This window comes from Bombina bombina, chromosome 4 (assembly GCF_027579735.1).
Source record: "Bombina bombina isolate aBomBom1 chromosome 4, aBomBom1.pri, whole genome shotgun sequence".
Lineage (NCBI taxonomy): Eukaryota > Metazoa > Chordata > Amphibia > Anura > Bombinatoridae > Bombina > Bombina bombina.
Window position 1 is genome coordinate 751,474,122 of NC_069502.1, and position 21,298 is coordinate 751,495,419.

Here is a 21,298-nt window from a genome sequence, read left to right on the forward strand (position 1 = left end):
TCTCAAACCAGTCACAGCCTGGTTGAGAAAAAGAGGAATTCGTCTAATAATATACTTGGACGATATCCTTCTTATCCACCATTCTCCCCTTGTTTTGAAGGATCAATTATCCTTGACGATGAACTTCCTACAAAACCTGGGGTTCATTATCAATTTCAAAAAATCTATTCTAGTGCCTTCCCAGAACCTAATCTTTCTCGGATTCAATGTGGACACCATATCAGCATCTCTCAGTCTCCCGTTGGAGAAGGTCAAAAGAATCAAGAAAGAGATTCACTATCTTTTGAAGAAGGATTTATTTCCTATTCGTCTCTTAGCCAGGATTATAGGTCTCCTTTCCTCTTCCATTCAAGCAATTTTTCCAGCTCCACTCCATTACAGAGCTCTCCAAAGATTAAAGATTTATTATCTCCGACAGGGATTCTCTTACCAAGACAAAATATCTCTATCTCAGGAAGCTTCGGAAGAGTTGAATTGGTGGCTCCTGAATATAGAAGCCTGGAATGGGAAAGCAATTTTCGGGAATTCCCCAGATTTAATTATAGAATCAGACGCGAGCAAATCTGGTTGGGGTGCAAGATGTGGTCCCCTTATTACAGGAGGAAAATGGTCTCCTGCATAGCAAAATCTCCACATCAATTGCTTGGAGCTTCTTGCTGGAGCCTTTGCGGTTCGAAGTTTTGTCAAACACAAAACCCCTGTAACTATTCTTCTTCGAATGGACAACATTTCAGCTGTCCGCTACATCAACCGATTAGGGGGTACTGCCTCAAAAAACTTATCAGATTTAACGAAATTTTTTATACACGATTGTCTATCCCAGAATATATTCATTCAAGCAGAATATATTCCGGGTCTGAACAATCAAATGGCAGATTGGGGATCGAGATATCTTACAGACTCCAGCGATTGGAAATTGAATTCCTTACTTTTTCAAGAAATTCAATCCCTAAGGGGTCCCTTCTCAATAGACCTCTTTGCTTCTCGCCTGAATCATCAGATATCTCCTTATTTCAGCTGGAGACCAGATCCCCAAGCTCTAGCAATCGATGCCTTTCTACAACAATGGCCGATCACAGGAGCTTATGCTTTTCCACCCTTTTCCATGATTCTCAGGACTCTACTTTTTGTCAAGCGTCAACAGATCTCTCTATTGATAATAACTCCATTCTGGCAATCCCAAGTCTGGTATCCTCTCCTACTAGAATTATCATTCCTTCATCCCATTCTACTTCCATCCAGATCAGATCTTCTAACAGATCCTTCAGACCAATTTCATCCTCTAGTCCTTCAGGACAAACTTCATCTAATCGCCTGGATGATTTCAGGGGCTCCTGGTCTGGCGTTGGATTATCGGAAGAAGCTAGACTCCTCCTTCAGGATTCCTGGGCCCCTGGAACCAAAAAATGTTATTTATCCTCCTGGCTTAAATGGTCTAGCTGGTGCAATTCAAGGCACATGGATCCCATTTCAGCTCCTTTAAATCAAGTAATTAATTTTTTATCTTCATTATTTCATTCTGGTTTAGCTTACAGATCAATAAATGTAGCTAGATCTGCTATATCTGCGGGTCATGAACTAATTAATAATATCCCTATAGGTCAACATCCTACTATTTGTAGACTTCTAAAATCAATTTGTCTTAAACGCCCTCCTTCTTCTAAATATTCATCCTTTTGGGATGTAGATTTAGTTATTTCTCTCTTTAATTCTTGGCCTAATAATGAAAGCCTGTCTCTCAAACAACTGACAGTCAAATTAACAACTCTACTTTGTCCTTTATCTTGTAAAAGGGTCTCTGACGTTAAAGCTATTGATTTCAATTCAAAATCTTTTTCTCCTCAGGGAGTCATTTTTTCTATTTCCAGAAGAACAAAAACTTTATCTTCATCCATTTTTTATCCTTATTTTTATGAACATCCTAAGCTTTGCGTAGTTCTCTGTCTTAAAGAATACGAACGGAGAACTTCCTTGCTTAGGTCTTCATCTCACAATCAACTTCTTATTTCCTATGCTCCTCCTCATTTACCAGTTTCTTCCCCTACTATCAGTAGATGGGTTAAAGGAGTCATGAATCAAGCTGGCGTTGATAGTTTTTTCTCTTCTCATTCAATAAGAGGAGCTTCTGCCTCAAAGGCGTTTTCCAAATCTGCTTCCCTTCAAGATATCCTTAACGCTGCCGACTGGTCATCAGATTTAGTTTTTAGACAATTTTACTTTAAACCCATTCACTCTATTCCTTTTAATTTGGTTTCATAAGTTCTTTGCTTTAAACTAGCAAAATATGAGTCTCTGTCCTTGTAATAAAATCCCACTTCAGGTTTTCAAGGAACCGTCTGAGCATTACATACAGCTTCTACAATCAACTTCTTCAAGCAAGTTTTCCTTTATCCAAGGCTTCAGGAATTTCTTCAAGCAAAACTACTCTTCAATGTTCCTGTTCATCCTCATCCTCATGTTCTTAGGATTCATGTTCTACCTTTTGGACTATATTCTGTTTGGTTTTCGCATCAAAGTTCAAAAAGGAAGATTGGACAGTTACTGGCTATGTTATGATGTGTTGGACTATGCTCATTGGTCAACTTTGTCCACTTCATGTCAAACTCTGTTCTCATTGGTTAATAAGTTCTGTTCTGTATTGTATTCTCTGTTTGTTTGAATTTAATGTACTTTAAAATGCTGCCCTCAGTAAAGAGAAAAGATATATAGCAAAATACTCGTCTCTGTCTCTTTAATAAAATCTAGATTATACCTTCACAAAGCTAGGATAATCGGAATTATCGCTAGTCTTACTATGTTATTGCTTAAAAGAAATTGTTAGGTTGTAAAGGATGTAAAGGTCTCAATACTGGTTATATCTTGTGAATGTAATGATTTCTTGGTATTGACATTGTGTGTCAGCCGTTTAGGAATCAGTCCGGGGTGTAACCCAACTGCTAGCGTGAATAGTAAAACACACGCTAGCACACTGAGAAATAACCAGGACGTGACCCACTCAGGAAACAGACAAGATTGGTTTCAAAAAATAATAATTGTTCCAGTACACTGGGAAGCTACAAAAGAAAAAACGTCCCTTTAAGCAGGTTAATAATATATAAAGATAATGCTCTTATTTGCAGCTTGTAAAAGTAAATGTCTCTTTAAGTAGGCTTGTAACAAACAAAAAGACAAAGTTCTCTTTTGCAGCTTGTAAAAGTAAATGTCCCTTTAAGCAGGCTTGTAACAAACAAAAAGACAAAGTTCTCTTTTGCAGCTTGTAAAAGTAAATGTCCCTTTAAGCAGGCTTGTAACAAACAAAAAGACAAAGTTCTCTTTTGCAGCTTGTAAAAGTAAATGTCCCTTTAAGCAGGCTTGTAACAAACAAAAAGACAAAGTTCTCTTTTGCAGCTTGTAAAAGTAAATGTCCCTTTAAGCAGGCTTGTAACAAACAAAAAGACAAAGTTCTCTTTTGCAGCTTGTAAAAGTAAATGTCCCTTTAAGCAGGCTTGTAAATAGGAGAAATATATCCAAGAGAAGATTTGAGGGATAAGGCATAAGCAAGGTCAGGCAGGCAGAAGTCGGTATCCAAACATCAGAAACAGGTTAAGGCAAAAGCTAGGTCAGGCAGGCAGAAGTCGGTATCCAAACAACAGTAGCAGGGTTAAGGCAAAAGCTAGGTCAGGCAGGCAGTAGTCGGTACACAAGAAAAGAAACAGATACAAGTACTCACAGACGCCAGGAGAATCAAACAAACGGGCCCCGAGTAAGATCTCCCGCCGGGGTTTAAAGGCAGGAGCGGTGACGAAATCAGAGGGGTGTGTCAGAGGATGCGTCACGTTGCTAAGCAACGTGACGTCATCCACACTGAGAAGATCCGGGAGCCGCGGTGACACGGCGATGAATGGCAAAATCATGACAGCACCCCCCTCCTCAAGGACCCCTCCGGGGGACAGGACCAGGCCTAGCAGGATGAGACTTGTGGAAGGCCTTTATTAAAGTAGGAGCATTTACTTGATGAGCTGGCTCCCAGGATCGTTCCGTGACTGGATAACCTTTCCAATGAATGAGATAATACAATTTCTTGCCACGGAGCTTGGAATCCAGAATATGGCTGATCTCAAACTCAGGGTGTCCATGGACAAAAAGAGGTGGAGGTTTAGAAAGAGGTTTAGAATACCTGTTAGACATCATAGGTTTTAGAAGAGAAACGTGGAATACCGGATGGACTTTGAGAGTCTTGGGTAAAGCCACCCGGTAAGCAGTGGAACACACTTGACCCAGTATTCGGAAAGGACCCACGTATCGTGGTCCCAGTTTGGTAGAAGGTTGTTTCAGGTGAAGAAAACGAGAGGAAATCCAAACTTTATCGCCAGGACGATACTTGGGAGCCTTCTTCCGTCGAAGATCTGAAAAGAACTTGTAACGTTTAGAAGCTACAGAAAGGATACAATGTATTCTCCGCCAATGTCGGGTTAATCTTCGGGCAGAAAGATCAGAAGCAGGATTTACTGTGGAAGAAGTATGCAAAGGAAATGTTCTGGGCTGAAATCCGTAAGCCGCATGAAAAGGAGATGTCTGAAGGGAGGAATTATACCGGGCGTTATGAGCCAATTCAGCCAAAGGAAGGTAAGAAGTCCAGTTAGAGTGAAAATGATCCACATAATGTCTAAGATATGTTTCAAGACACTGGTTTACCCTTTCAGTCTGGCCGTTAGATTGTGGATGATGAGAAGTAGACAGGGATATTGAAGTTCCAAAATGTTTACAAAGTGATCTCCAAAATCGGGAAACGAACTGTACCCCTCTATCTGAAACAATATCCAGAGGAAATCCATGGATTCTTACAATATGCAAAATAAAAAGTTCAGAAAGTCTTTTGGCAGACGGTAATCCTGGTAAGGGAAAAAAATGAGCAGTCTTAGTGAACCTGTCGACCACCACCCAAATAGTGTTGTTTCCAGCTGACAAAGGAAGGTCGGTAATGAAGTCCATGGATATATGCATCCAAGGCTGATGAGGTATGGGCAACGGTTGGAGCAACCCTGAAGGAAGTTGGCGAGGAGTCTTATTTATGGCACATTGTGTGCATACTGAGACGTAATCTTTAACATCTTGAGAGAGAGTAGGCCACCAGACATGCTGTTTGAGATTTCGAGTGGTGATACTGATGCCAGGATGTCCAGAAAGGGGACTATCATGAGCCCAAAATAGAATATTGGAACGAAGGCATTCAGGAACAAAGAGTAAACCATCAGGAGGTTTACAGGACAAAGGAAGATTCCTTTGAGCAGACTGTAATTCTTGTAACCAAGAAGTTGTTAGCTGGGCTATGACTTCATGAGGTTGGAGAATGGTACCAGACTCAGAAATTGGGGTATCTTGAAATTGTCTGGAAAGGGCATCTGCCTTAATATTTTTTGAACCAGGTATGTAAGACAAATTATAGTGAAACCGGGAGAAGAATAACGACCAGCGTGCTTGCCTGGAATTCAATCGTTTGGCCGTTTGGAGATAAAGAAGGTTTTTATGATCAGTGAGTATGGTAAACGGCAAAGAAGTACCCTCCAGCCAATGCCTCCATTCGTCCAAGGCCATTTTAATGGCAAGCATCTCTTTATTGCCTACGTCATAGTTAAATTCAGAAGGAGTGAATTTTTTAGAGAAAAATCCAACAGGATGAATCATTCCAGTCTCCGGTATTCGTTGAGAAAGAACAGCTCCAGCAGCAACAGAGGAAGCATCAACTTCCAGGATAAACTGAAAATCTGGATTTGGGTGACGGAGAATAGGTGCAGAAGAAAAAGCTTCTTTGAGAGACTCAAAAGCCTCTATAGCCTCAGGAGGCCATTTTTTGCAATTTTGCCCCTTTCTAGTGAGAGAAGTAAGGGGAGAAGTAATAGTAGCAAAATTCTTGATGAACTTCCTGTAATAGTTGGCGAAGCCCAGAAAACGTTGCAAAGCCTTCAGAGAATCAGGTCTAGGCCAATCCAAGATGGCAGAAAGTTTAGTAGGATCCATTTCAAATCCAGATGCCGATATTACATAACCCAGAAAGGGTATGGATTTTTGATGGAAAGAACATTTCTCCAGTTTAGCAAACAGATGGTAATCTCTTAAACGTTGAAGTACTTTCCTGACGTGGTGCACATGATCTTGGTGACTTTGAGAAAAAATCAAGATATCGTCAAGGTATATGACAAAGATATTCAAAAAATCACGAAAGATCTCGTTCACAAAATGTTGAAAAACCGCCGGAGCATTGCATAGCCCAAAAGGCATGACCAGATATTCGTAATGCCCAAATCGAGTGTTAAAAGCAGTCTTCCATTCATCTCCTTGGCGTATACGGATAAGATTGTATGCACCACGTAGATCAAGTTTAGTAAATATGGTGGCTCCCTGAAGATAAGTAAAAAGTTCAGGAATAAGGGGTAGAGGATAATTGTTCTTGATGGTAATCTGATTTAATCCTCTGTAATCAATACAGGGTCGTAATCCACCAACCTTCTTTCCTACAAAAAAGAAACCAGCCCCTACAGGGGAAGAGGAGGGTCGGATAAATCCTCTAGCCAGATTGTCCTTAATATATTCTTCCAAAGCCACGTTTTCAGGTTTAGAAAGTGGATATGTCTTGCCTCGAGGATAGGTAGCCCCAGGAAGGAGATCAATGGGGCAATCGAAAGGGCGGTGAGGAGGAAGACGTTCAGCTTCCTTTTTGGAGAAAACATCCACAAAGTCATGATAAGGCATAGGTAGAGAGTCGGGAGTTTCGATTGTGAGAGCAATAGTGAGTGGTAACTTGGTGATCTTTTGAAGACATTTAGTCAGGCATGTAGATCCCCAGGAGGTGAGTTCGCCAAAAGTCCAAGAAAAAGTAGGATTATGTACTTGGAGCCAGGGTAGTCCCAAGATAATGGGAAATTGAGGAGTGGGAATGACATCGAAACAAATTGTCTCGGAATGAAGTATTCCTACAGTGAGAAGTAAGGGTTGAGTAGCAAACTGAATGTATCCGGAACCCAAAGGATCTCCACTGACCGTAGAGACTGAAATTGAATACTCTTTCTTTAGTAAGGGTATAGAGTGAGTAGAGACGAATGTGGAGTCAATGAACACTCCTCCAGCACCAGAGTCGATAAGAGCTTGGGTATGAATCTTACTATGTCCAGTTTGAAGGGTTACTGGAACAAAAAGTTTCTTGTATAGGGAATGACTACTTTTTTGGCTTAACCCAGTTCCCTGGACTAGAGTTAAGCCCTGGCTTTTACTGGCCTGGTAGGACAATCCCTTAATAAATGCCCTTTAAGGCCACAGTACAAACACAAGCCAAGAGAACGTCTTCTCAAGCGTTCAGTCTCTGTTAATTTTATACTTCCCACTTCCATGGGTTCAGCCTGATCAGGAGTAGGAGAGGCAGGAGTGACTGGATTAGAAAAACGAGGAGCCAAACGAAAAGGAGTTCGAGTTGATGACCTCTGTGTTCTATCCTTTTCTTGTTGACGTTCACGAAATCTGGCGTCGAGACTGATACAAAGATTTATTAAGGCTTCCAAGGATTCTGGAAGCTCCCGATACACCAATTCATCCTTGAGACGCTCAGAAAGTCCTTTACGAAAAGCGGCTCTAAGAGCTCCCTGATTCTAAGTAGTTTCAGAGGCAAGGGTGCGGAACTCAATTGCGTATTGAGAAACTGGTTGACTACCTTGACGTAAATCCAAGAGAGTAGCTTCAGCAGCGGATGACCTTCCAGGTTTATCAAATACATTTGAAAACACAGAGAGAAATGTATCAACATCCAGAAGTATAGGGTCATTCTTTTCTAGCAAAGGTGATACCCAAGCCAAAGCTTTTCCTTTCATTAAGGATATAAGAAATGTGATTCTAGAAGAGGGAGTAGCAAAAAGAGTAGGGCTATTTCGGAAATGGAGACGGCACTGATTCAGAAAGCCCCTACATTCTTCAGGATTCCCATCATATTTATCTGGAAGAGGTATCCTGGGACTCAGTTGTACCTGAGACTGGTTGTTAGAAATCGAAGGAGGTAATGCCTCATTAGGATTAGGATTGGGATGTGTAGTAGCAACCAAATTTTGTAATAAAGCAGTTATTTGGTCAAGTTTAGTGTCCAGGGATTGCAAGTGAGTGGCATGAGATCCCAGTAACTGTCCCTGGTGGGCCACGGCCATGGATAATTCAGTGGGGTCCATTTATGGCCCGTTTGTAATGTCAGCCGTTTAGGAATCAGTCCGGGGTGTAACCCAACTGCTAGCATGAATAGTAAAACACACGCTAGCACACTGAGAAATAACCAGGACGTGACCCACTCAGGAAACAGACAAGATTGGTTTAAAAAAATAATAATTGTTCCAGTACGCTGGGAAGCTACAAAAGAAAAAACGTCCCTTTAAGCAGGTTAATAATATATAAAGATAATGCTCTTATTTGCAGCTTGTAAAAGTAAATGTCTCTTTAAGTAGGCTTGTAACAAACAAAAAGACAAAGTTCTCTTTTGCAGCTTGTAAAAGTAAATGTCCCTTTAAGCAGGCTTGTAACAAACAAAAAGACAAAGTTCTCTTTTGCAGCTTGTAAAAGTAAATGTCCCTTTAAGCAGGCTTGTAACAAACAAAAAGACAAAGTTCTCTTTTGCAGCTTGTAAAAGTAAATGTCCCTTTAAGCAGGCTTGTAACAAACAAAAAGACAAAGTTCTCTTTTGCAGCTTGTAAAAGTAAATGTCCCTTTAAGCAGGCTTGTAACAAACAAAAAGACAAAGTTCTCTTTTGCAGCTTGTGAAAGTAAATGTCCCTTTAAGCAGGCTTGTAAATAGGAGAAATATATCCAAGAGAAGATTTGAGGGATAAGGCATAAGCAAGGTCAGGCAGGCAGAAGTCGGTATCCAAACATCAGAAGCAGGTTAAGGCAAAAGCTAGGTCAGGCAGGCAGAAGTCGGTATCCAAACAACAGTAGCAGGGTTAAGGCAAAAGCTAGGTCAGGCAGGCAGTAGTCGGTACACAAGAAAAGAAACAGATACAAGTACTCACAGACGCCAGGAGAATCAAACAAACGGGCCCCGAGTAAGATCTCCCGCAGGGGTTTAAAGGCAGGAGCGGTGACGAAATCAGAGGGGTGTGTCAGAGGATGCGTCACGTTGCTAAGCAACGTGACGTCATCCACACTGAGAAGATCCGGGAGCCGCGGTGACACGGCGATGAACGGAAAAATCATGACATTGTGTGGTTAAGGTTTCAACAAAGACTCTCGTAATTTCTATGGATTCTCTTATTTTTCAAAGAAGGCACTATTAATTGTTTGTGTATTGTTAGATTTTAACATGACTTGCTTTCTCATTCATTACCATCCCTTTATTAGATATTGGTAATGGTGTTAAGATCAATTGTGTGATTTTAGGTGCGGCTGCTTGCAACATAATTTGTGCTATTGCTGGGATCAGTTGTTGACTCTTATCAATGCCTAACTTTTTTTAAACTTGTGCAAATAGATGTGACACCTTAAATAATTTAACTTCACTAAATGATATAGTGGACATTTTGTTGGGGTGTTTCTGATAAAGCGATAAATAATTGCAAGGGTCTGGAGTCATATAGCTCCATGTGAAAGCAGTTAAAACGTAGCGGTTACACAGCGCGAGCGTTCAAATCCTCAATACCGCCCAAAACTAGTGAGTAGTAACCTATCCAGCAATAAGTTGCAATAAGCCCAATGGTTGTTTACTCTTAATACACAAATTTAGCTTAAGAACCCTTGTAACGTCTGGATATAAATAATATCAACATTGTAGTATTAACTGTTACAAAATACCATTTACTCATAAAGTGTTACTTGATCGGTTATATAAATTGTTCAAAAGTCGAAACATTACCACTCAATACTCAGAATCTTTATGTGGAGTATATTAAATCAATATAGACCTGTGGTTCAGTCCTAATATATGAGACTAACTGAAGTACTCTTGCAATCTGTTGAGTATTAAAGATATCAGCATTGCGACATTAACCATTACAAAGCGATATTTGATTATTAGGTTAAGTAATTTCAGACGCTGACTCAAAATAAATCAATGACATTTACTGTATAACTACGAAATAGTGCATATTCTGGATGAGGTAGTTTCTGAGATTTATACGAATTGAACATGTTATAAGGCTATATCAGTGTAAACACTATTTAACTATGATCCCAGCAATAGCACAAATTACGTTGCAAGCAGCCGCACCTAAAATCACACAATCGATCTTAACACCATTACTAATATCTAACAAAGGAATGGTAATGAATGAGAAAGCAACTCATGTTAAAATCTAACAATACACAAACAATTAATAGTGCCCTCTTTGAAAAATAAGAGAATCCCTAGAAATTACAAGAGTCTTTGTTGAAACCTTAAAGGGACACTGTTATGGTTGCCTCCAGGCTGGCTGGAAGTTGGACCGTAGAAAAGGATGCTCCTAGCGCTCACCACAGGAGCAGCAGCACCGTAGACACTATAACTACTGCGTAGCCACCATAAGTAACGCAGACTCTATGAACCACCGCTGCTGGGCTGGTATCTCGCCGTCTGCTCTGCGCCCTGGACCTACGACCAGGCTCCAGTAGGTGAACCTCTTCCTTCTGTAGCAATCCCTGTAGCTAAGGGAGTATGAAAAGCATAGCAATCCCTGTAGTGATTATAGCTGTATCCTACAAACATGAGTCAAAGCTGCAAGTTAGAGGGTCAGAATAGGTCTGATGTGCTGGAACACACAGCCTGGTTTTTTATTGAGGTTACATGCAAAAAAGACACTCTCAGGGGGAGGCATAAAATCCCCCAATCACACATTTGATACATTACTTCAGCAGATAACATTACACACAATAAAACAATGCAGTCCACCTTATCACTAGCAGTCTGATTAGACAATGGGAATGTTTTATCACTAAACTTAATTAGAGCTAATCCCAGCAAACTTTTATTTAGAATTGAACAATATTAACTCTTAATGGCACACAATGAAAACTAATGCTTTTGTAATAGTGCTCCCTTTCTGTGGAACACTCTGCCTGTGTGGTACTGGGTTCAGTAAGCCCTATTTACTGAACCAAGTGGGAGAAAGCCAGGGACAAGTTATTTTACAGGTCTGGGGGCATAGTCTTAAAGGGGCATTGTTCACCAAAGTCACAATATGTCCCCAGACGGTTCTTAAAGGGCCATACACACCCAATAAAAGTTAATAGGTTTTCAGGGGCACAATCTTCCAGGGGCCATAGTCATGAGGAAGGAGGCTGGCAAATAGGCTTCTCCACAATCCATGGAAGCAGGGCAATTTTTCATTTAAAGGGCCAGTTACAAATAGCAGTTTGTAACATATCTCCCCTTTTGGAGGGAGACTAACCAGGCACCTGACCTTCTGTCGGTCAGTGCCTAAGTTAGTCTCGCAACCCACCCACAAATAAACATTAGCAGCAACGTAGCCCCCCCACAATAAGTAGTAGTGGCCTGTAGGTTCCAGGTTGTAGGATGAAAGTGTAGCATCCTCGGCCTTCCTGGCGCAGCTGGGCAAATAGCTGGTGGTACTTGGGGGGCAGAGACCAGCGGCACTCTGCCCTGGTGCCAGCGCGTCTGCTGGGGTGAGGGGTTTGCAGGCCAGTCCTGTAACAAGGGGGTCTGTAGGGCAGAGGCCAGCAGCGCTCTGTCCTGATGCCAGCTCTTCTGCTGGGGGAATTGGGGCATAGTCCTGCCCGGTGGCAAAGGGAACGTGGGGGTCAGTGGGGGTTAACATCTCCACTGTTAACCCTGGGCCCAAGTTAGGAGTTAGCTGGGGAGGGGGAGATTGGCTTACCTCCTCCTCCTGATACTCCGGCGGCCGTTGGGAAGGGAGGTCGATGCTCTCCGCTTCCTGTGGAACATGCTGCGGCTGGGGAGAGAGACCGGTTGTCTCCTCTCCCTGGAAGGAACACTCCAGCTGTGGAGGGAGGTCGATGCTCTCCCCTCCTTGTAGCTGGGTCTGTCACTGGGGATCTGGACCGCCTGCCCAGCATCCCTGTAGGGCCGGTAGAGAGACTGCGGTCCCATCTCCACCTGCCTGCTGGGGGTCCTCCCAGGACCTGTCTATGAGGCCTGCTGCCTCTGGTATCTCTGGTTGGGGAAGGAGACTGGTTGTCTCTTCCCTCTGCACGGTATACTGCCACTGGGGAGGGAGGTCGCTGCTCTCCTCTCCCTGTAACTCCGGCTACCGCTGGGGAGGGATGTCGTTGCTCTCCGCTCCCTGTAACTCACTTTCTCGCTGGAGACCAGGTGTCCATACCCTCAAACTCCACAGTTGGCGCTTAAAGGCTTGTGCCGCTTCGTTCTCCGTATCCAATTCCCGGATGATGCGACTGACTACCTCCTGCGCAGGGTCTGGACCATATCAGACTAGTGGCCTCTTTACCTCTGGAACGAAATCCACGCCCTCATAGCGACGGATCCGGTTGAGGTGCTCTTCACATGGTTCTGACCAGTATCTTGTCAGATCCATGCTGCTGTAGGTAGGGACGCTGCGCAGTGGCTTGCGTTGCCCTCAATAACTCTCCTACGATACCAGTGCTGTTGTGGTGCTGCTCCTTGCGCTAGGACGCTATCCCACCGCTGCCGCCAAATGTTACAGTTGCCTCCAGGCTGGCTGGAAGTTGGACCGTAGAAAATGATGCTCCTAGCGCTCACCACAGGAGCAGCAGCACCGTAGACACTATAAACTGCTGCGTAGCCACCATAAGTAACGCAGACTCTATGAACCACCGCTGCTGGGCTAGTATCTCGCCGTCTGCTCTGCGCCCTGGACCTACGACCAGGCTCCAGTAGGTGAACCTCTTCCTTCTGTAGCAATCCCTGTAGCTAAGGGAGTATGAAAAGCATAGCAATCCCTGTAGTGATTATAGCTGTATCCTACAAACATGAGTCAAAGCTGCAAGTTAGAGGGTCAGAATAGGTCTGATGTGCTGGAACACACAGCCTGGTTTTTTATTGAGGTTACATGCAAAAAAGACACTCTCAGGGGGAGGCATAAAATCACACATTTGATACATTACTTCAGCAGATAACATTACACACAATAAAACAATGCAGTCCACCTTATCACTAGCAGTCTGATTAGACAATGGGAATGTTTTATCACTAAACTTAATTAGAGCTGATCCCAGCAAACTTGTATTTAGAATTGAACAAAATTAACTCTTAGTGGCACACAATGAAAACTAATGCTTTTGTAATAGTGCTCCCTTTCTGTGGAACACTCTGCCTGTGTGGTACTGGGTTCAGTAAGCCCTATTTACTGAACCAAGTGGGAGAAAGCCAGGGACACGTTATTTTACAGGTCTGGGGGCATAGTCTTAAAGGGGCATTGTTCACCAAAGTCACAATATGTCCCCAGACGGTTCTTAAAGGGCCATACACACCCAATAAAAGTTAATAGGTTTTCAGGGGCACAATCTTCCAGGGGCCATAGTCATGAGGAAGGAGGCTGGCAAATAGGCTTCTCCACAATCCATGGAAGCAGGGCAATTTTTCATTTAAAGGGCCAGTTACAAATAGCAGTTTGTAACAGACACTGAACCCAATTTTTTTTCTTTTGTGATTCAGATAGAGCATGCAATTTTAAGCAACTTTCTAATTTACTCTTATCAATTTTTCTTCGTTCTCTTGCTATCATTATTTGAGAAAGAAGGCATCTAAGCTTTAATTTGGTTTTAGTACTCTGGACAGCACTTTTTTATTGGTGGATGAATTTATCCACCAATCAGCAAGGACAACCCAGGTTGTTCACCAAAAATGGGCCGTCATCTAAACTTACATTCTTGCATTTCAAATAAAGATACCAAGAGAATGAAGAAAATTTGATAATAGGTGTAAATTAGAAAGTTGCTTAAAATGTCATGCTCAATCTGAATCACGAAAGAAAATTTTTGGGTACAGTGTCCCTTTAACCATACAATCTCAATACCAAGAAATCATTTTATTCACAAGATATAACCAGTATTGAGACCTTTATATCCTTTACAACCTAACAATTTCTTTTAAAGGGACACTGTACCCAAATATTTTCTGTTGTGCTTCAGATAGAGCATGCAATTTTAAGCAACTTTCTAATTTACTCCTATTTTCAAATGTTCTTTATTCTCTTGGTATCTTTATTTGAAGTGCAAGAATGTAAGTTTAGATGGCGGCCCATTTTTGGTGAACAACCTAGGTTGTCCTTGCTGATTGGTGGATAAATGCATCCACCAATCAAAAACTGCTGTCCAGAGTTCTGAACCTAGAAAAAAGCTTACATGCCTTCTTTTTCATATAAAGATGGCAAGAGAACGAAGAAAAATTGATAATAGGAGTAAATTAGAAAGTTGCTTAAAATTGCATGCTGTATCTGAATCACAAAAGAAAAAATTTGGGTACATTGTCCCTTTAAGCAATAAAATAGTAAGACTTGCGATAATTTGGAGTCTCCTAATGTGGAGTATATTATTTTACTGGTGCTAATATTTATTGATTTATAGAGACATTAAGTTCAAAAACAACCTTATAATCCAAAAAGGGTAAAGTTCAATAACATCAAGCACTTTGCAACTGTAGAATTTGTAACAACCAATTGTTTACCAACTCGCTAATTATTAGAGTGTATCCCTACTGAACTACAAAATTGTAACTTTGTGAGCCTTATAAGAATGTATAAGACATAGCCTCATATATCATGAATAGAGACAAGTCAAATACAGGCAATGTAAATAAATATGATATTTATTCCTAACATATTTATTTAGTACAAAGGATTGGATTCACATAATTACATAGCCATACAATTGTATAACCCCAGAGTAATACCAACCCTGATTCCCGTTTAACCAAGTGCATTATTTCTATATGTCCGCATTCTATTTGTGTTTTTAATTTTACTTTTTTAATTTTAATATTCTTGAATAAAAGTTATATTTTAATCATATCATCTAAATCACCACTCTATGGAAATATGATGCTCTAAAAATTTGTCAGGGGAAAAGGAAGTGCTATGCATCCTGTTTGTGGTCAATTTCTCTTTTTGACTGTAATTATTCTAAATGAACCAAACATGATAGAAGTAAATTTGAAAAACTTTGTTCATTAGAGGACTTTAAAAAAAATATATGCCTTTTCATTGACTCACCAAATATGATCAGCTAGCTCCCACTAGTATATTAATTTATATATTTTTAAACAAAGTATATAAAGAGAATTAAATAATTGTGATAGAATCATTAAAGGGCCACTGTAAGTAAATATTTTCTATGCCTGTTACTAACTAACTACCCCAAATACGCTTTTTATCAATAGCATTTCATTAACATATCTCTACCGTATATCAGAAATCTTGTCTGCAAATTTAATTGTTTTCCAAACCCACTCCGTGAGTATCCTTTGCTCTGTACCAATCCGTTTACAATACCTAGGTTTCAAAATGGCGCTTTAAACACAATTTCATTGGTTTAAGTATTTTGAACACTCAGTGCTGAAAATAGTGGGCAGGATAACGTGACATCATCGGGGAATAAAAGATATAACTTTTATAACGTTATGAAACTTCGTTTTGGAGAAAATATAGGTCAGTAGGTTTTAATTAATGTTTATTAACTTTAATATGTTAGTTGTTTAGCTTAAAAATTATAACAGAAAGTAATCCTTTAACATTATTTTTTTGTTAATCTGTATTTGATGAATATTACAACCTGTTTGTGCATGTACTTGAGTATTTAAATAAAGTATTTTCAACAAAGGATATCCAGAGAATGAAAGACATGAAAAAAACATGAACATTTTTTTTTATTAATCTTTGATGATATTACAAACTGATTGTTTAATTATTTTTTAAAGAAAATGCAGCAGTATATGTATTGGCATATTTCAATGAAGTATTTTCAACAAAGGATATCCAGAGAAAAAAATAAATATGAAAGAATCATGAACATTATTGTTATTAATCTTTATTTCATGATATTACAAACTGATTGTCTAAACATTTACAAAAAAAAATTGCAGCAGGATATGTATTGGAGTATTTCAATTAAGTATTTTCAACAAAGGATATCCAGAGAATGAAATAAATATGAAAAAATCATGAACATTATTGTTATTAATCTTTATTTGATGATATTACAAACTGATTGTTTAATCATTTAAACAAAAAATGCAGCAGTATATGTATTGGAGTATTTCAATTAAGTATTTTCAACAAAGGATATTCAGAGAATGAAATAAATATGAAAAAATCATGAACATTATTGTTATTAATCTTTATTTGATGATATTACAAACTGATTGTTTAATCATTTAAACAAAAAATGCAGCAGTATATGTATTGGAGTATTTCAATGAAGTATTTTCAACAAAGGATATCCAGAGAATGAAATAAATATGAAAAAATCGTGAACATTATTGCTATTAATCTTTATTTGATGATATTACAAACTGATTGTTTAATCATTTAAAAAAAAAATGCAGCAGTATATGTATTGGAGTATTTCAATGAAGTCTTTTCAACAAAGGATATCCAGAGAACAAAAAAGTAGTAAAGAATCATGAACAATATTTGATGATATTACAAACTGATTGTTTAATCATTTAAAAAAAATATGCAGTAGTATATGTATTGGAGTATTTCAATTAAGTATTTTCAACAAAGGATATCCAGAGAACAAAATAAATAGGAAAGAATCATGAACATTATTGTTAGTAATCTTTATTTGGTGATATTACAAACTGTTTCTTTAAACATTTTTAAAAAATGCAGCAGGATGTGAAATTGTACTTTCAAAGAGCATTAGGAATTCGAGATGTCTAATGAAATATGGAAGGGAGCGTGTGACAAGCTGCATTATAGATCAGCAGAAGAAGCTGTGGCTATAGCAGAGTGGCGGGGATGCTTCTCATGCACGAGCATGGAGACAGCTTTCAAAACGGGATATGTAAATATATGAGGAGGGAGGAGAATGGGAGTAGCTGCGGTGGGGGGCGGAGTTCCGATTCTTGCCGAGGAGGAGCCGAGGACACGTATTTCTACAAGGGCACCATTTCTGATACAACACCGGCAGACACAGAAACAATGCGCCTTTGGATTTATTATGTACCTCTGCGGCCACCATACACTGGCATCATATAGTTAGGGTCTTAGCCTATGTATTAGAGCAGTAAAATAGCCGATTGAAGGCGGTAGGAGAAACATTTATAAGTATCCCCTCGGCACTGTCTATAGCGGATACACGGGCTAGATAGAGTTACAATTACTACCTCATTCATGTTTGTATAACGGAAACTGGGTTTGTTAAACCGAGAGGATGCGGCTTGTAGGTAATCTTCGGCCTCCTCTTCTCCTTAAACAATACGTCTGCTCGAAGGACCAGAAACTCCCGGCACCGCTCTGGTAGCCTCAGCCTTTTGCCACAAATCTGCAGTGAATCTTCGCTGGCCTCATGACCTCTTACCCCACCGGCCTTATAATCACCTCGCCTACGTCATCGTCTATTTAACCCCTCACCAGAGGGGCAAGAGGCTCTCGGGGTTTACATTGTTGGGGGTGAGGTGAGAGCTGTCAGGGGTGAATTTATTTTTTGTATGCTGTGGAGCCACTGCAGGGTTATATGAGGAGAAATGGCAAACCAGCCAGTGATTCTTAATGTGTATGATATGGTAAGTAAGAGGGTTCTCAATACATTATGAAGTTAAATACATGGGTTTTTAGTGTCAACATGTGCAGTATAAACACAGGTTTTTATAAAATAAGATTCATGATTTTGAATATTAAAGGTATATAACAGAGTGAAATAAAAAGCATGTACCTGACCAGCACCTCCTTCACAACTATAGATGCTACTTTTCACATACATAAGCACTGTGTGAAGTGAAATGCTGTAATTGGTTAGAGCATGCTATTTTATCACTTTTTACTTGCAGAGCACCGCTTGTCCTGAATGAAAAATGTCACTGATCAAATCAGCACTGCTGATTGGACCAGCAACAGTTTCTGCTCGGGACCAGCATTGGTCTGTAGGTCACATGTTGTACTTTAACTCTGTTTTTAACCCCCCTTTGCAGGGGTTAAACACATAGGGTTACTAGTGATAAATTGACATGTTCTAATGAATTTGAGAATTTAATTGTATCGCTATAATGGCCCTTTTACGTGTAGTAAATGTTATGAAGTTGGGTACTAATAAGATTAAAAAAAAAAAAAAAAATAGTCTCTTATACCCAAAGAGTTGGTACCATTACCCTACCCATGGGTATGTATATCTGCACCATTACAAACAAAACCTCAGTGATATCAACCCTATTTACACAGCCATGTATACCTAACAGCATATGTTTCTTCTTTATGAACAAGCAATACAACTATACCTCCTCACTCTGTGTTCCTGATCATTTTTCAAACATTTTCAAAATATATTTTCTTTTTTCTATTAGTTCATCTTTAGTCTTATTTCTTCTTTTTTTTTTTTTCTCTCTCTGATCCTCGTATGCTCCATTTCCTTATTGTCTGTTTTAACCTGTTTTTTTTCTTCTTCCTTCTCCTAGTCACTTTTAAATTTGTTTCTAGAGCCCATCCTCCACTTGTTTCTTTTGTTCTCTACTCTTGTTCTTCCTTGTTACACCTCCTCAATGTTCTTTCAGTTTACTTTCTGGGAAAATCCATTCTATTTCTAGATCTTTTTGCTTCACATCACTAGAGGCGCGCACACACACGTGGCAGTGCAGTAATAAAGTTCTATAGCTCGTTAAACCCAACCATTATGTCCCTTTAACCAACGCTTGTTGTTATAAAAAAATAAATACATCCGTTTTTATTGGAACATCTGTCCCCAAGTCAGTTTGTTGAGAAGGCAGTATCGTATGTGTGCTGTGCTTATGATCTGATTTTTGTTTTAATGAGTTACAGACGAGTGAGTCATCAAAGTCAGTGAATAATTTTGATGGATGATGCAAGATGAGGAAGATGTGTTTTCTTATAATTGAAAGGAAATTGGAATGCAATAATAAAATTCTCAAATTTTATGAGTTCTTGTTGGTAACTGTTAGTGATGCACCGAAATGGAAATTCTGGACCGAAACCGAATCCGAAAATCCAGGATGCACTTGGCCGAAAACCGAAACTGATACCGAAAATGTGTTTTTTCAAATTAATTTTTTTTAGTTTTTTTTTTTTGCATAATTAGAACCAATAAAAAAGCCCACACTTTTATTGAAAGTAATACACTAAAATTGGACCAAAATATCTTAAAACAATAATATGCTACACAATAATTTTACCAAGAAAAAAAAAAAGAAAAAAATGCAATTTTCGGCCAAATGTTTCCTTACTTAAAACAATTATAAATATCAATATACTGTATTCTTCATTTAGTTCTATGTAACAGAATCATATTTAACTGTTTGTTTTTTACCAATTATCCAAATAAAGTATAGTCCTAGAAAACTCATTATATGCAGAACAGTAAGTCAAGTAATAAACTTAAACAGCAGCTCTAGGCTAGCATCAAATTTGAAACATGCTACACAATAGGTTTACCGAAAATAACAGGCAAAAAACCCGAAAACCGAAATAGCCAAAAAGGCTATTTTCGGCCGAAACTTTCTGCGGCCGAAATTTCGGTGCATCCCTAGTAACTGTGTTTAAAGGATCATTCTAGTAAAAAAAAAAAAAAAAAAATTACATTCCCTAATTTGTTAGAGCATGTAATTTTAAGACTATTGACAATGCACTAATGTGCTTAACTCCCACAAAAGGGTTAAACACACAGAGGTAGATTACAAGTGGAGCGCTATCTTAACGTGCACCCATAAAGGGGCAAATTTGCCCCTTTTTATGAGCGCAAGTTAAATATCCAGCCATTACAAGTGGCTGGTTAATGCCTGTGGGAACACTTTGCGCTTATCATATGCCCCAATTGCCCCCCAAATAAAGAGGACAGTAGTATACATTACGTTAGGGGATGTGGGGTGTTGGGGGGGGAAAACGTATTGAAAGTGCCTTTATATTGCAGTCAATGGGGGGGGGCTGTTTTCACTTTCAATAAAAATGTATATGCTTATATAATTATGTGTTAATGTGTATATACACATATATATGTATATATTCACATACATATATATTTTTATTTTGCTACCTAACGCTGCACAAATTTTCCCCTGGGTTGTGCTAGGTGCTTTGCCATGTCTGACGGCATGCGAATGAGGCTCCCATTGGAGCCTATGGAAGCAAGGTTTCCAGGTAATGGGAACGCATCGTGTGCTGGTATTACTGAGTGGAGCGCAAATATCTAGATAAATAATGTACTAAAGGAGCGCCTATTGTGGTATAGGCAAGGACTGAAAAAACTGATGTCTAAACTTGATAAGGAAGTATATTTAAATGTCTCACAGAGATACAGAATTCGAAAAGTGGAAGTTCATAAAAATATATTGAGATATAAAGAGGTTTAATATAGTAACTCGCTAAAACTATAAGGTAGCAGTACATAACATTTTCTAAAAATAGAGTTTAAAAATGTATATAACATTTAATAATACAGAGAAGCACATGGATTCATGATTAAAAATAATAATAAACAATTAAAAAAAACAATTAAAAACAATAGTGGTGGCAAAAAACAATGATAATAGTCATAGACAATTATGGTAAACAATAATATTGCAATTGAGTAATAATAAAAACAATTAATATTCCAGTTGAGTTGAAAAAATGGAGAAGACTTGTTTTACTTGTAGCGCTTGTGTATGGGGTGACCTATAGCTCCTGTCTAAAGCGGGTCCCCAAATGTCCGCGGTGTGCAATATAGTATAGAGAAATAATTAGATAGGAGCGCCAAGGAGGCAAGGCCAAAGGTTAAGGGAATAGATAGTATGATGTGATCGGGATTGGGATTAGTCCTGTGTGAAGATGGACCACAGAGGTTATGTTAGTCCTATCCAATATGTTAGTAGATTTATTGAATGTGTGAAGTCCAAGCGTATATCGCTTTGGACTTGGGGTTATAATAACATTCACTAAAAATGCAGGTTTAAATGCAAGTTTTTGAAATTAAATGTATATTACAGTAGAGAATTGCTCGATAGGAACAATAAATGGCACAGAGCATACGTTTTTCCAAATAAAATATCACAATTTAATACAAGTTACATAAGAAAATATGGATCCATATCAATATTGGAATTATCTTAAAAACAATATTACGGTATAAACCTAAAACATTTAAAATGAGTGAAGTCTATCTGACAAGATCTTCACGTATACAAGAAGGGGGAAAATGATATAACAGCTGTATAACA

The 21,298-nt window shown here is 39.2% G+C and overlaps 1 long non-coding RNA gene across 1 annotated transcript in view; it reads left to right on the top strand.

Annotated features, from left to right (window-relative positions):
* The first annotated feature begins 17,076 nt into the window (after positions 1-17,076).
* Positions 17,077-21,298, top strand: part of LOC128655585 (uncharacterized) — a 48,595-nt gene continuing 44,373 nt past the window's right edge. The window contains exon 1 of the long non-coding RNA XR_008401854.1: positions 17,077-17,662. This is a non-coding gene — a long non-coding RNA (uncharacterized LOC128655585). The remainder of the gene's footprint in view (positions 17,663-21,298) is intronic.